Source organism: Aotus nancymaae, unplaced genomic scaffold, assembly GCF_030222135.1.
Source record: "Aotus nancymaae isolate 86718 unplaced genomic scaffold, 86718_ANA_hifiasm-v0.15.2.pri h1tg000016l, whole genome shotgun sequence".
In the NCBI taxonomy this organism is placed as follows: Eukaryota; Metazoa; Chordata; class Mammalia; order Primates; family Aotidae; genus Aotus; species Aotus nancymaae.
In genome coordinates this window covers 77,853,223-77,867,100 of record NW_026988428.1, presented here as the reverse complement: position 1 = coordinate 77,867,100, position 13,878 = coordinate 77,853,223, and the positions used below count along the sequence as shown (strand labels likewise).

General features: G+C 34.8%; 1 protein-coding gene across 3 annotated transcripts in view; it reads right to left on the bottom strand.

The window, feature by feature from the left end:
* ATF7IP (activating transcription factor 7 interacting protein) overlaps nt 1–12,412 on the bottom strand; it is a 138,251-nt gene extending 125,839 nt beyond the window's left edge. For 2 of the 3 annotated variants that reach the window (XM_012447630.3, XM_012447635.3), the window contains exon 1: nt 12,267–12,412. The gene's annotated coding sequence lies outside the window, so the exon portion shown is untranslated. Of the gene's footprint in view, nt 1–4,808; nt 5,343–12,266 lie in introns of those variants that run through there. The other variant, XM_064377697.1, reaches the window with a different exon arrangement.
* Between the last annotated feature and the right edge of the window lie 1,466 nt (nt 12,413–13,878).

Sequence of the window (13,878 nt, the reverse complement as noted above, 5' to 3'; positions counted from 1 at the left end):
TTGTTCAGCCTTATCCGGAAACTGCTTAGAATAATGATTAAATACTGTATAGACAATAATTAAATACTGTATAAATAATGATTAAATACTGTATAAAACAGTTTACACAGTTTTAATAAGAATCTGTTATCTTTCCTACCAGGATGAAATTGGATAAATCAGGCCAGGCACAGTGGCTCACACCTGAAATCCCAGCACTTTGGGAGGCCTAGGCGTGTGGATAACCTGAGGTGACCCTCCTGAGGTCAGAAGTTCAAGACCAGCCTGACCAACATGGTGAAACCCTGTCTCTTCTAAAAATAGAAAATAAGCCTGGTGTGGTAATGGCTCCTGTAATCCCAGCTATTCAAGAGGCTGAGGGGAATCACTTGAACCCAGCAGGCAGAGGTTGCAGTGAACTGAGATCGAGCCATTGCACTCCAGCACAGGTGGCAGAGTGAGACTGTGTATCAAAAAAAAAAAAAATTGAATAAATCAAATTTGTAACCATAACCACACTGGAAATGTGAAATTTAAAAATTAATTTTGGGCTGGAGTCATTGGCTCATGCCTCTAATTGCAGCACTTTGGGAGGCTGATGCAGGTGGATCACTTGAGGTCAGCAGTTCGAGACCAGCCTGGCCCACATGATAAAACCCTGTCTCTACTAAAGATACAAAAATTAGCAGGGCATGGTGGTGTATGCATGTAATCTCAGCTACTCAGGAAGCTGAAGCACAAGAATCACTTAAGCCTGGGAGGCAGACGTTGCAGTAAGTCAGAGGTTGCAGTGAGTCAAGATCATGCCACTGCATTCCATACGAGGCAACAGAATGAGTCTGTCTCGAAACAGAAATAAATAACAAATTTCCCTTAATTAAGTATGACAGGGAACAAGGATTGCTTTTTTTTTTTTTTTTTTTTGAGACAGTCTTGCTCTGTCGCCCAGGCTGTAGTGCAGTGGTGCAATCTTGGCTCACTGCAACCTCTGCCTTCCAGGTTCAAACAATTCTCCTGCCTCAGCCTCCCAAAGATCTCATCTTAAATATAAAAATCATGTCTACTAAGTCTTCACAAGAAATCAATTTAGTAGCTCTTCTATAGCATATAGATTCTAAGCTTTGAAGGGAATAAAGAATTGTATTTCCCAAAAAACAAGGAACACTGACAACTGTGGGAATCTCAAAGAACCAAGATACCCTACAACGGTAGGTACTGCAGATGAAAGCTCATTGAGATAAGTCAGATGACTTGGCTTCTGGTAGTGGAAACAAGCTAATAAATAAATAAATAAATAAATTACAGCACTACACAAAACATTCATACAGAAGTTAACTCTTACCTTCATGTCAAATAGACATAGTTTTGTTAAGCACGCTATAAGGAAGTCTTTCTATATTAATCAACACCTCATTAGACCTATGTAAATCAAATGGCCAAAGAAAACATGAAAATATACCAAATCAGAAAATCATTTAATAAACTTTATGGCTAAATCTGTGCCTTAAGAGGCAAGAGCTGGATTTCAAGGAAAAGCTACCGGCAAAAAATGACACTTGGTCTCAATTTTGAGTGTGCATGGCCAGCAGAGGGTAAGGAGTAATCTTATGTGGATTTGGGAGCCAAAATAAATGCCTTCATACCCAACTTTGGCAATCATGAACATTGCCAAATCTTGCAAATATGACAACTAATGTGAGAAAATGGCTGCTTTTTCACCATGAAGATGTTTACTGTAAATTTAGCAATTTAGCAATCTTGTGAAGTTTCTTCCTTTAAATACTCGTTTGTTTGATATTTAATGAGTCAGTCCTAAAACTGGTCTTCATCATTTACAAGTAAACTACTTTCCTAAATGCTTATTTACCTTACTAGTTGAGTGGTATTATGAAACGGACCTTTCCAAATTACTTTTTAAATGCATTTAAATTCTAGCTACAGAAATCAAGAGTATTATTTTCCATAAACATCCCTGCATTGCAGGGCTCCTTGCACTTAGTTGTTTCTTAATAAATATTCATGAATGACTAATTGATTCACCAATTGATTAAAGCTAGAGATGTGTGAGGCACAGATGCTAAACATTTTATATATCTAATCATACTTAACCCTCACAACGCTAACATGTAGGTGGCAATCCCATTTTAAAGATAAAGAATACCAGCCAGGCGAGGTGGCTCATGCCTGTAATCGCAGCACTTTGGGAGGCTGAGGTCAGGAGTTCAAGACCAGCCTGGCCAACATGGCGAAACCCCGTCTCTACTAAAAAAATTAGCTGGGCGTGACGGCAAACACCTGTAATCCTAGCTACGCAGAAGGCTGAGGGAGGAGAATCACTTGAACCCAGGAGGCAGAGGTTGCAGTGAGCCACAATTGTGCTATTTCACTCCAGCCTGGGAGGCAGAGCAAGATTCTGTCAAATAAACAAATAAATGTTAAAGAATACTGAGAGGAGACACTAATTGCCCAGTTTCCAACACAAAACTACTGTGCTGTTCTTTCCACTTCACTGTATAACTAACTGATTTTAGGAAAATCCTTTGTCTTTTCTTTTGTTCTTTCTTTCTTCATTTATTTATTTACTTTTATCTTTCAACATTTAAATCATTTATAATAAAAGTTTGGTGGGAGAAGAGAATTATACAAACCTAAAATACAAAATAATTGTATCATTTCATCTTTTCCTCAAAACCTCATTAATTTATATACATAGGTTCTTCACAGTCATAGTTTAGAAACTTTTTATTAATAAGCAAGCAAAGGTGCTTCCTTGTTTTCTTAATTTTCTTCTAGTTCTTAATAGATGGCATTAAAGACTTTTTTTTCTAAAACTGACTATTTACAATTTTTCATATGTAAAGTGGCTGTCAAATCTTCCCACATGACAATTTATCATGTGGATATTTGCCATTTGAGTAAATTACATGTTTGATTTAAAAAAAAAAAAAAAGCTCTGACATCTGTGGATAATGAGTTAAATGAAAGAATTAGAATATCTTATTCCCTTTTTTTTCACCTCCACCTAAAACAAAGGAATTCTATTATTCCAATAAGCTAATATTTACTGAATATTAAGGTAGGCATGGTGGAAAGCAAGCTATGTCAGAAAGCAATCTTATACTTTTAATAGTGGTCTTATACCTTATTAGAAAGAATTTATCTTAAAAAAATTGTCTAATACATCAATAAGATATGATTGCTAACCCCAGGAAGCTTATAAAGTACTATACAAATAACTATAAACATAAAAGTGGAAATGAATAAATGCCTTTAATAATATATAAAGTAAAGCAAAGAGAAATTAGAGAATTTCCAGTGGAGAGTAACAACATGCTTTATTAGACATATTATGTGGGTGCCATGGCAACTATTACTTTTATTCACAAAAAACAAGGATCTGTATCAGAGAGTTATTAAGAGTTCTCCTAACATACTACCTTCCTTTCTAGTCTCTGAGATTTTGAACATACTATTTATTCCCTTTACTAGTATTATCTTTCTGTTTCATCCCTTAAAATACAACTCCTGTAAAATCTCCTTGATCTCCTTCTAAAAGCCTCACTTTCTGTACCCTACAAAAATATCTATTGGTTTACTTGTCATATTTACATGATCTCAAAAGAACGAGTATTCTATAGAAAACTACTTTTAACTATTTACTTATTAATTAGGTAAGTTTTGCTATATGCAGAGAATTTACAACCACAATCTTTATACCTGTGTATATTACAAGGCCCTTAGAAGTCACATTTCTGGCCAGGTACCTGTAATCCCAACACTTTGGGAGGCCAAGAGGGGAGGATTGCTTGAGCCCAGTAGTTCAAGACCAGCCTAGGCAACATGGCAAGATGTTCTGTCCATAAAAAAAAAAAAAGAAAGAAAGAAAAGAAAAAATTACTAAACTGGCTCAGCATGGTGGCATGTGCCTATAGTCCAAACTGCCCAGGAGAGGCTGAGTCAGGAGGATTCTTTGAGCCCAGGAGATCAAGGTTACAGTGAGCCATAATCACACCACTGCACTCCAGCCTGAGTGACAGAGTAAGACCCTTGTCTCAATTAAAAAGAAAAAAAAAGTCACATTTTCTATCATGGAAATTGTATATTTTATACATATAAACAGAGAAAAAATCATCTGGATAAAATAATGCAAATATAAATTATTCAAACAATTGTCATTCAATTCATCTACAGTCTTTTTAAATTAAGCAAGTTAACCTGTATGGTTCAAAAATACTACATTGAGTTTTAAAAATTAGAAATTCCAATTCTTGCAAAACTAATCATAAGTTAATGTTTTCAACAGCAAGCAGAGAGGGGAAGAATTCTATCAATATTTATAATAACTGGGACCCCAGCCACAAATCATGAACACAAAACCCCCAAAATACCATTTCAATGGAAAATATACAGAGTTATATTACAACTGAACCTAAATCTTAAAACAGAAAAATAGTTTTTAGTATCGAATTATGAAGTACTTTGGGACCGCTTCTCCCAATTCCATATAGCAGAAAATGCTATTCATTAATATCCATTTCTCTTTTATAAAATTCTCTAGTTTCAGCTAAGTATCATTATCCAGCTAGATATATTTCCCAGACTTCCTTTCCCAGCTAAGTATGTCCCAGTGACTAAATGATCATATATAAACCATGAGTCAAAGTGCTATGTGCCACTTCCATATCATGCTCTCAAAAGAATGAGTATGCACTCCCATTGTTCTTTCTCCCTTGCCTCTAGCTAGTAAAACTAGGGAGTAATCATGTTTCACCTAGTGATGGAAGCCATATGTTAAGGCAAAACCACTTATAAACTCTAAACAGTCTTACCTGGTATGGTTACATGAGAAAACACTTGTATCATATTTAAACAGGAATGAAGTCTCCTATACTGTGGCAGCTTAGTTTTTACTCTAATCGAATTCACTTCTGACATTTACCACCTAAAAGGAAATGAAAGAGTTCAAAAGTGGTCTCTCTTCTCCCTTCCATGCTTTTTCCCATTTCTTCCTTTCCTATTACATTCTATCTAATAAAAGTAACAGGGCAGATAAACATCTAACGCTCCAAACCTTAGCTGGGAATGAGTTGCAGTCGTCAGTCACTCTTTATTGTTCCATCAAAGTCTTTCTCCTGGTCCTCAAAACAGCAGATTCCTTTTCCATCCTCTAGTTTTATTTACCCTTCTACCAAATGGTAGGCATTATCATTGAGAATTATTGAACCAAAGAGAGCTCCTTTTATAGCTTTGACAGTTCTGAGGATAACTATTCTAACATACAAATCAAATTTCTTATTAGAATGATAAAGTGCCAAGAGTAATGGACACATAATTTCTAGGTACCAAGCCAGATAATAGTTACCCAAAATAGCACAGGGCTATACAAACAACAAAGAAAAGGAGAAAGGACCATATGTAGTAAGCCATTATGGCATTACTACCTCACATCACCATCATACAAAGGGGTCCTCTCTCCTAAATACAGCTAGTTAGTACCAGTTTAATTAGATATAAAAGAACACAAAATGTTTCTCATAATATTCTGAGCAATGGAAAACTGCAGACATGAGTAAGTGCATATTTCTGACGGCAAAGTTAATATGCCAACTTCATTTCTAAGATTCTTATTTTTATATAGGTCCAATATAGAGACTCTCAGGAGGGTAATATCAACTGTTCCTTTCCTCTGGCATTTTCTTTTTTTTTTTTAAAGTGGCTGAGGTACCTGAATCATTCTCTTAAAGATTCTAAAATCCAAATGATCAAAATTTAAAACTGAAAACATTCACACCATATAAACAAACACTAGTAGCCCTGATCTACTTATTCTTAACTGAAAATGCTCCCCAGCACTTACTCTCTGTCTCCAGTACATAATGGTTTCCACCATACTAGCAGAATCATCTATAAGTTTAATTTTCTCTGTTTTCAACAAATTAAAAAGCCAGGAGAAGCCCCTGGTTTACTATGTGGATGGCAGGACAAACTGAGAAAGAACATGGCAAAGTAATGTTTAAATAGTCTTGGGCTCTCTAATAAACCATAAAGTCAAAAAAGCAAGAATTTTAAAAGAGAAGTTCCACTAAAGGATAGGTAATTTCTAAGTACTCTAGGAAAGTAACAAGGACTATGCCTTCCTAAAGCTAATGAATGATATTTGGGTAATCTGTTTAAATATTGTTAAAACATCACCTAATTTTTCAATCAATAATATGCCCACAACTGTTAGAAACTCGAGGGCAGGAACTTTAATTCTCAAACTTCTTTATATATGTGTCTCCCTTGAAAAATTAGGTATGCAGCCAATGCACGAATTTTCCATAGGCCTCAAAACTTAAAAGAAAAAATTATAATAGAAATCCTTCTAAACTAAATCACACGCTAATTTCCCTTCTCAAATAGGTTAAATATTAACAATATTCTCTATGATTCAGAATCATTAATAAAATCATCAATTAATAATTAACATTCTATAACTACTGATTCACCTCTGGGAATACTAATTCCCAAATTAAATAGTCTCATTACTAAGTTTATAAATTCTTGATTCTATAACCCTTCTTTACTATCATGATGCTGGACCTCATTTCTTGCTCCTACCAAAGTGCATTTCTCAAGTAGCATTTCTTTCTAATTTTTTATTTCTCATATGTTATAGTCTAGAAACGAAGTATAATAATAAACCAGAACTAGAAAAAGTTCTCAGTTTTCACAAAAAAATAAAATATCTAAACTGTTATAAGCAGTGTTGCTTGAAAAAGACCCAAAACCAGGGATTTTTCATTAAAAAAGATAAACTGCTTAAGAAAGGCCAATAATATCTTAATATTTCATGTGTTTCCTAGATTTATTTTCATAAAGCCAACAATATTTTATCATTTGAGTTCTATATTTCCTTGATTTCTTCTTTTCATGCCTCTACTAATTTATAAGTTTAGTTCAATAAAAATATTAGGCAATAAACTGAATCAATTATTTAAAAGATAAAAAGTAGAATTACAGCTGAAATACATCCTTATTAATCAAGATAATCTTTTCAATGCAACTAGCATAAAAAAGAGATTTAATGAAGAAATTTATTCTAATAATTAGGAAAATATCCTTATAAGAAAATACAATAATTTAATGATAGCAAAGAAATTAAAATAAAAAATTTTTATCTTCATTATGAGATTAAGCTCCATCCTGGCCAGAAAAGGAATAAGGTATCTTTTCAAATTACTCCATTAAAAAAAAAAAATCGTCTATGTTTAACAAAAAAGGATTTTGATTTCAAATATTGTACAATACTTTACTTTGCAACTTATTTTTCCCATATCTAACTTCATACTGATACTACTTTTATGTCATCATGTCCTAAGGCAGATTGAAAATATAATCTTATATCCTCTCCAGATTCATCCCTATTAGAATTATATAGCTGCATCAAGAAAACATCTTCCTGAAAAGTCATAAATACCACAAATTCTCCCAGAGTTCCTAGAAAATAGTACATTTTGGTAGTCTACAGGAAGTTTGTAATACTCGTGAATTAAAAACCAAAAATGTATAAGGTTATAAATTCACCCAATATAAGTTTAGTGGAATTCTAACCAAAACCATTAACTGGCTTTTTTTTTCTTACTTAACCAAATGAATCTAAAGTTCATCTGCAAAAACAGTCAAAATTAGCTAAGAAATTTGTAAAATAGAATTGTTAGTGGATATTGCATTTTATATAGGATACAGCACTACAAACATATATTTAAATTGTGTACAGTCCTACAGCAAATAAAACAATGCAATAACACTCTAAGAATAAGGCCCAGATACAGTCATTGTTAACCTCTGTTTAAACTTTATATTTTCTTTTGAGAAGCTCATGGGAGCTATCACTTTTTCCCCAGAAAAATGCACATACGCAGACTCACATAAAATTGTATCAAGGGATCGGTGGAACCCCTAGAGGCCAATGGATCCCAGGTTAAATATTTCTAGTATACGAATCAGAATTGTTTGCTCAAATCTAGCTTGTAAGTTATGATCAAAATAAGCAACCAAAACAATAAGAAATGGATCAAGTCTATGAAAACTAGGTATCTGGAAAAAATGGAAACTAGTAACTTACCTTAACACACAATAGGTCAAAATGCAGATATGTCCACATATATGTAAAAGTATTTTTTAAAAGTTTATTGAACAAGGCTGTGCATGGGGGCTCACTCCTGTAATCCCAGCACTGTGGGAAGCCAAGACAGGCAGATCACCTGAGGTCAGGAGTTTGAGACCAGCATGGCCAAAAGGGAGAAACCCTGTCTCTACTGAAAACAGGGCATGGCGGTGCATGCCTGTAATCCCAGCTACTTGAGAGGCTGAGGGAAGAAATCACTGGAACCCAGGAGGCAGAGGTTGCAGTGAGCTGAGATCACACCACTGCACTCCAGCCCGGGAGACTGAGTTAAGACTCTGCCTCAAAGAATAAAATAAAATATGAACATATAATTCACCTCACAACAGGTAGTATTTTCTAGGCAGAGAAGTGCTGTAGAAATCACAAAGGAGGGCCAGGCACGGTGGCTCACGGTGGATTAGAGAGCCACCGTACCTGGCCTTCCTTTGTGATTTCTCAGCACTTTGGGACACTGAGGCAGGCGGATCACCTGAGGTCGGGAGTTCGAGACCAGGCTGACCAACATGGAGAAACCCCATCTCTACTAAAAATACAAAATTAGCTGGATATGGTGACACATGCCTGTAATCCCAGCTACTCGGGAGACTGAGGCACGGCAATTACTTGAAGCAGGGGACGGAGGATGCAGTGAGTGGAGATCACGCCATTGCACAAGCGTGAAACTCCATCTCAAAAAAAAAAAAAAGAAATCACAAAAGAAAAAGGCAGTACAGCAGGCTGGGCATGGTGGCTCATGCCTGTAATCTTACCACTTTGGGAGGCTGAGGTGGAAAGCTCTCTTGACTCCTGGAGTTCAAGACCAGCCTGGGCAACATAATGAGACTTTGTCTATTTAAAAACAACAAAAAAAACAACAACAAAATTTAGCGGGGCATGATAGCCTGTAACAGTAGTCTCAGTTACTCCAGAGGTAGGAAAATCGCTTGAGCCTGGGAGGTCAAGGCTGCAGTGGACAAAGATCACTGCCACTGCATTTAGCATGTACAGCAGAGCAAGATCCTATCTCCAAAAAAAAAAAAAAAAGCAGTACATTTTACAATGTGAAACTTCTTAACATATAAAACCATAAACCTTTTAAAATTACTGTGACAAATATTAAATGCTAAGGAGCCCAAATCCATAAGTAGCTGTTACTAACAAGTAAGAAAAACAGTTAACACTCACCATAGAAAAACACACAAAAAATCAAACAGCTAATGCACAGAAAATGAAAACATACCTACATAAAACACAATTAAACTTCAGTAGTTATCAAAAAAAGTTAATAAGCTACTATTTTTAACCCATCTAATTGATGGTGGTATTTAATACAATAAAAAATGTTTTTCAAAAAGTTATCAATTTTGCAAATTGCTTTAAAAGTCCTTTGAAACAGTAATTTCAAAGAAATATTCTAAGATATAGGTCATGACAGTACAAGAATGCTCACTGTGGCACTATTTTTAATATAATAGAGAAATGAGCAACAAAGAAAACAGGAAACAAAAAAATGAAAGGTTTAATATGTCACAGTACATTCTTCTTAGAGATAACAATAATACGTAACTATTTAAAAACGTGTTTAAAAAGAATATTTGATCATGCGGGATATTATAATAGAGTATCATGTAACCATTAAAAACATATTTTAGAAGAATAATGAAATGGGAAAATACTCGATACTAAATTAAAATTGCAGAAATGAAATTATGGCACCAATGAAAAACTGACTAATAAATAAACATTTATAGATTGCTCAACTATGGAAAAGTGAAGTCACAAATCACCAATACCTTTAGAGTGGTTATTTCTAAGCATTGTTAATTAATTTTCAATATTTTCCAAATGTTCTATAATAAGTTTAAAAGAAAAATACATTTATCACGTATGCAAATCCTAATTTAAAGAAAAAAACAGTTCTAATTAATAATTCAAACCTGTCTTTTCCATATAAAATTTTTAATTTACAAAACTGCAAAGATTTTAAATAACTTTAGTAGCTTGTATTCATTCCTGGAGTAACCTAGTCTTAATATTTATATATGTTGGATATGTGTCAAAATTTTGTGGCATCATAACCACCAAACTAAAATTTTAAAATATACTTGTTATCGACAAAGTACTAATGAACAAGTAGTTGGTGTTCAGGAAATTAATTAATGTTAAGTTTATATGGTTATATCTGCCTTGTAAGAAACATGACAGCAAAATTATTCAATCAATATAGACGTTCTTCATATCCAAGAGTGTTTTCAAATACCTCTTACTATCTTCAATATTAACCTAAGAAGCAATCATCTGTATATTCAAATGAAAACATACGCTTAAATATATACACCAAAGTATTTCATTTTTCTGGAAATGTAAAATGTACCATGCCCTAAGATCAAAGTTCTTTAGTTAATCTAAATATTTATGTGTATTTTCAACTCTAAAATGCCTGAAATAGCATGCAGAAGAACGGGGCTGCTCCCAGAAACATAAAAGGGAGAAAATTACACAACTGCCCTCTAAATATACTTCTGTGTAGAAGACCTCAGAGATTCAAGAATTACATCAGGGCAAATAAAGATTCTGCTGAGAAAAACAGAAGAATATTTCCTAACTCCATTCTATCTCATTTGTGACGTCATTTAAAAATCCACCAACCAAAAGTATTACTTTCAATTACATCTAGTTAATATTTACTAATGGTATTTGTTTTAGGCAATAAAAATGCCCCTAAATTAACCGAGATTATAAAGCAAGAGGCACTTCTCTTCATTTGACAGGAGACTGATTGAAACTATAACCAACCAAGAAACCAGTTGTTGTATATATGAACCACATATACAACATAGACAGATGAAGTCTATGGAAAACACTGGAAAGTTTTTTTGCCTAGGCAGAAAGAATTTGCACAACGGGAGAATCATATGAAATCTTATATAACTTCCCCCAGATGTGTTACATAAGATTTAAATATAGTTGACACTACCATTTCAAAAAGAAATTATCAGTAGCATATTTATAATTACCTTCCCTAAAAAACTATTAAAACCAGGAGCACGCTTACCATTAAAAAAATCAAACACAGTTGTACCTTACACACATAGTATATAATACAGTGTTTAAAAGAAAAAAAAACAGATTTTTTTTTTTTAAATTAATGGTCCACTTTCCTAAAAGAGGCCTCAGTGTAATGGATGTTCTTTCTAGTACTCTTCATCAGAAGAATTTACCAAATGTTATAGTTACATACCATAGCAAACAAAAATTCTAAGAAAATTGAGTTGATTAATTTAAAAAGTGACAATTATCTAGCTGAAGCAGTAATGAACAAGTCACCTAATGAACTTAAAGCATGTAAAAGTCAAAGGCCCAGAGACAAACTGATTAAAAATAAAATTTCATTTACTTAGGATCAAATATTTTAAAACAAAATAATCCTCAGATTGAGATTTCATTTTCGATTATACTGTAATTTCTTCCACTATCCCCTCTCCCCTAGTATTTCCAAAACTAAAGTTGTTTGTTTTGTAAACATTCCACACATCCATAACAGAATGGGTAAAAATAGGGTTAAAAATACATTTACAAATATGCAGTTCAAATAAATGCACTTCCCGCGAGAACACCACTAGGTGCTGATCTTTACCACCCTAAATATAAACCTGAATCCAGCAATACTTTAAAACTTAAATTATAATCAAGAACCACAAATGACAATCATTTTTACAGAAAATTAAGTCCACAGCTTCTCAAAAAATCAAAAACAGAGAAGAGCTTGAGGTCAGCCCAGGAGTACAACATTAGAGAAATGTTTTTCTTGAAAAATGTGAGAATTTGAGGCTGACACAAAGAAACCCCTCAAGAACAAGGAAAATTAAATCTAGAACCCAAATGGCGTCCAACAAGAACATTAGATCTTGAAAATGAATATTGCGCTTGCGCAGCCGCCGCCCCACCAGCTGCACAACTGCAGCTAGAGCCCGACCCCGCAAGATCACGTGCTCCCATGCAGCGCCGCCCGCAGCTCCGCAACCGCGCAAGCGCAAACACAACTCCCGCAGCCGCCATAATGCGGTCTTGACTCTTCAGAAATACAATAGTAATTTAAGAAAATGTGGTTTTAACAGCCTCTGGGAGTCATATATACCTTTTGGGGCGGAAGCTGAGGGAGGGGGAACCAAGTTCCTTCCTACAGAGCCGTCCGGCGTAGCCGTCCCCGACGTTGCCGCCTCAGCTTTTCGCGCGCTTCTGTCGCCGCGCCGCCGCTGCCACCGCCGCCGCCTCCGCAGATTCAAAAACAAACCCGCTTCTCCCTTGCACGCGCCGGGGCCGTTATGCAAATTAATGTAGGCGGGGCTCCAGACTCGCGATATGTACCCCGCCCACTGTGCTGTCAGCCAATAAGCTCAAGGACTAGCCATTCCCCATGCAAATCTCTGGTTTTTTATTTGAATGAGGGACATTGGCCCCGCCTCCTGCGTGGAAAAGAGAAGGAAGCCCGAGGTGGTGGCGCTGCGTCTCTCAGTTGCAGTGTGAGGTGTGTTGAGTGGAGCTTCCTCAATCAATAAGTAGCACTTTGTGAGCGCCCTCTATGAGGCTTAAAAAAGAAAGGAGGTAGGGGAGAGTTAAAGAGCAGAGGGAAAGATTTTCAAAAAAGCCAGGAGTATGTTGATTTATTCATCATTTATGTTTTAAATTCACAAAATGTACTTTGAATTGTATTAATAATGAGGAATGAAAAAAACATTTTCTTTCATTTACTCGGTAACAGAGAAAACACTTTTTATCATACTCTCTCACCAGAAGTTGTATTCATCCAATTCATTCAGTTTTATCCTGGGAGTCAGCCTTTAATGAATTCCACAGAAGTAGTGGACTAGTCGCTACCTTACTGGTTAAGAGAACAGGGTTCAAGTCCAACTGCTTCAGCTTCCTTGCCAGTTCCTTGGAATAAGTGTGTTACTTAGTTTTCTCACCTGTATAATGGTAATGATGACTATAGTTGAACTAGGTTGGAAGCACTAAATGATAGAATAAATGTACATATGTTTTGCAGCGCAATAACAGCCTGAAAAAATATTAGATGGTAGAGTGTGGTTATTGTTTTTTTATGTAACTTCTCCTTATATTAATGTATTGGTTCAGTATTTATTTAGCAATCACTGTGTTGTAGATTGTTAGGTGCCTTTCCTAAAGAAATCTATTCTCTAGTGGAGAAGACAGAAAAGTGAACAGGAAATTTTTGTAAGTAATAAGAAATTAGAATTGGGTTGTTAATGCTTATTTTTATAACTGGAACCTTTCAACTTACTTAAAATATAAGGTGGCCTTTAGAAGTATCACCTAATCCAGACCTAGAGAATCAGAAAAGCTTTTCTAGAAGAGGTCATCTTTATCATGAGAAATGATTTAACAAATTTCTTGCCTAAAAGTTGGACCTTATTGGGAGGGCAATGAGGAAGCATTTAAAAGGTTTTAAGTCAGGATATAACACAATTAAATTTGCATTAATCACTAAATGTTGTAAAGTCCTTAGCACAGTACTTAGTATATACTCAATAAATTATAGATGCTCGATTGTAATAAATTATTAATTATAGTTTTCATAGTACATAGGCACTCAGTTATAAATAAATGCTCAGAAAATTATATTGATATTAAATGTCATACTCTATAATAATAAGAGAAATTAGATTGGAATAATAGAGCTCATTATGTTTCTCTTTGTCTCTGTAAGCATATAAAAATGATCATTTTTA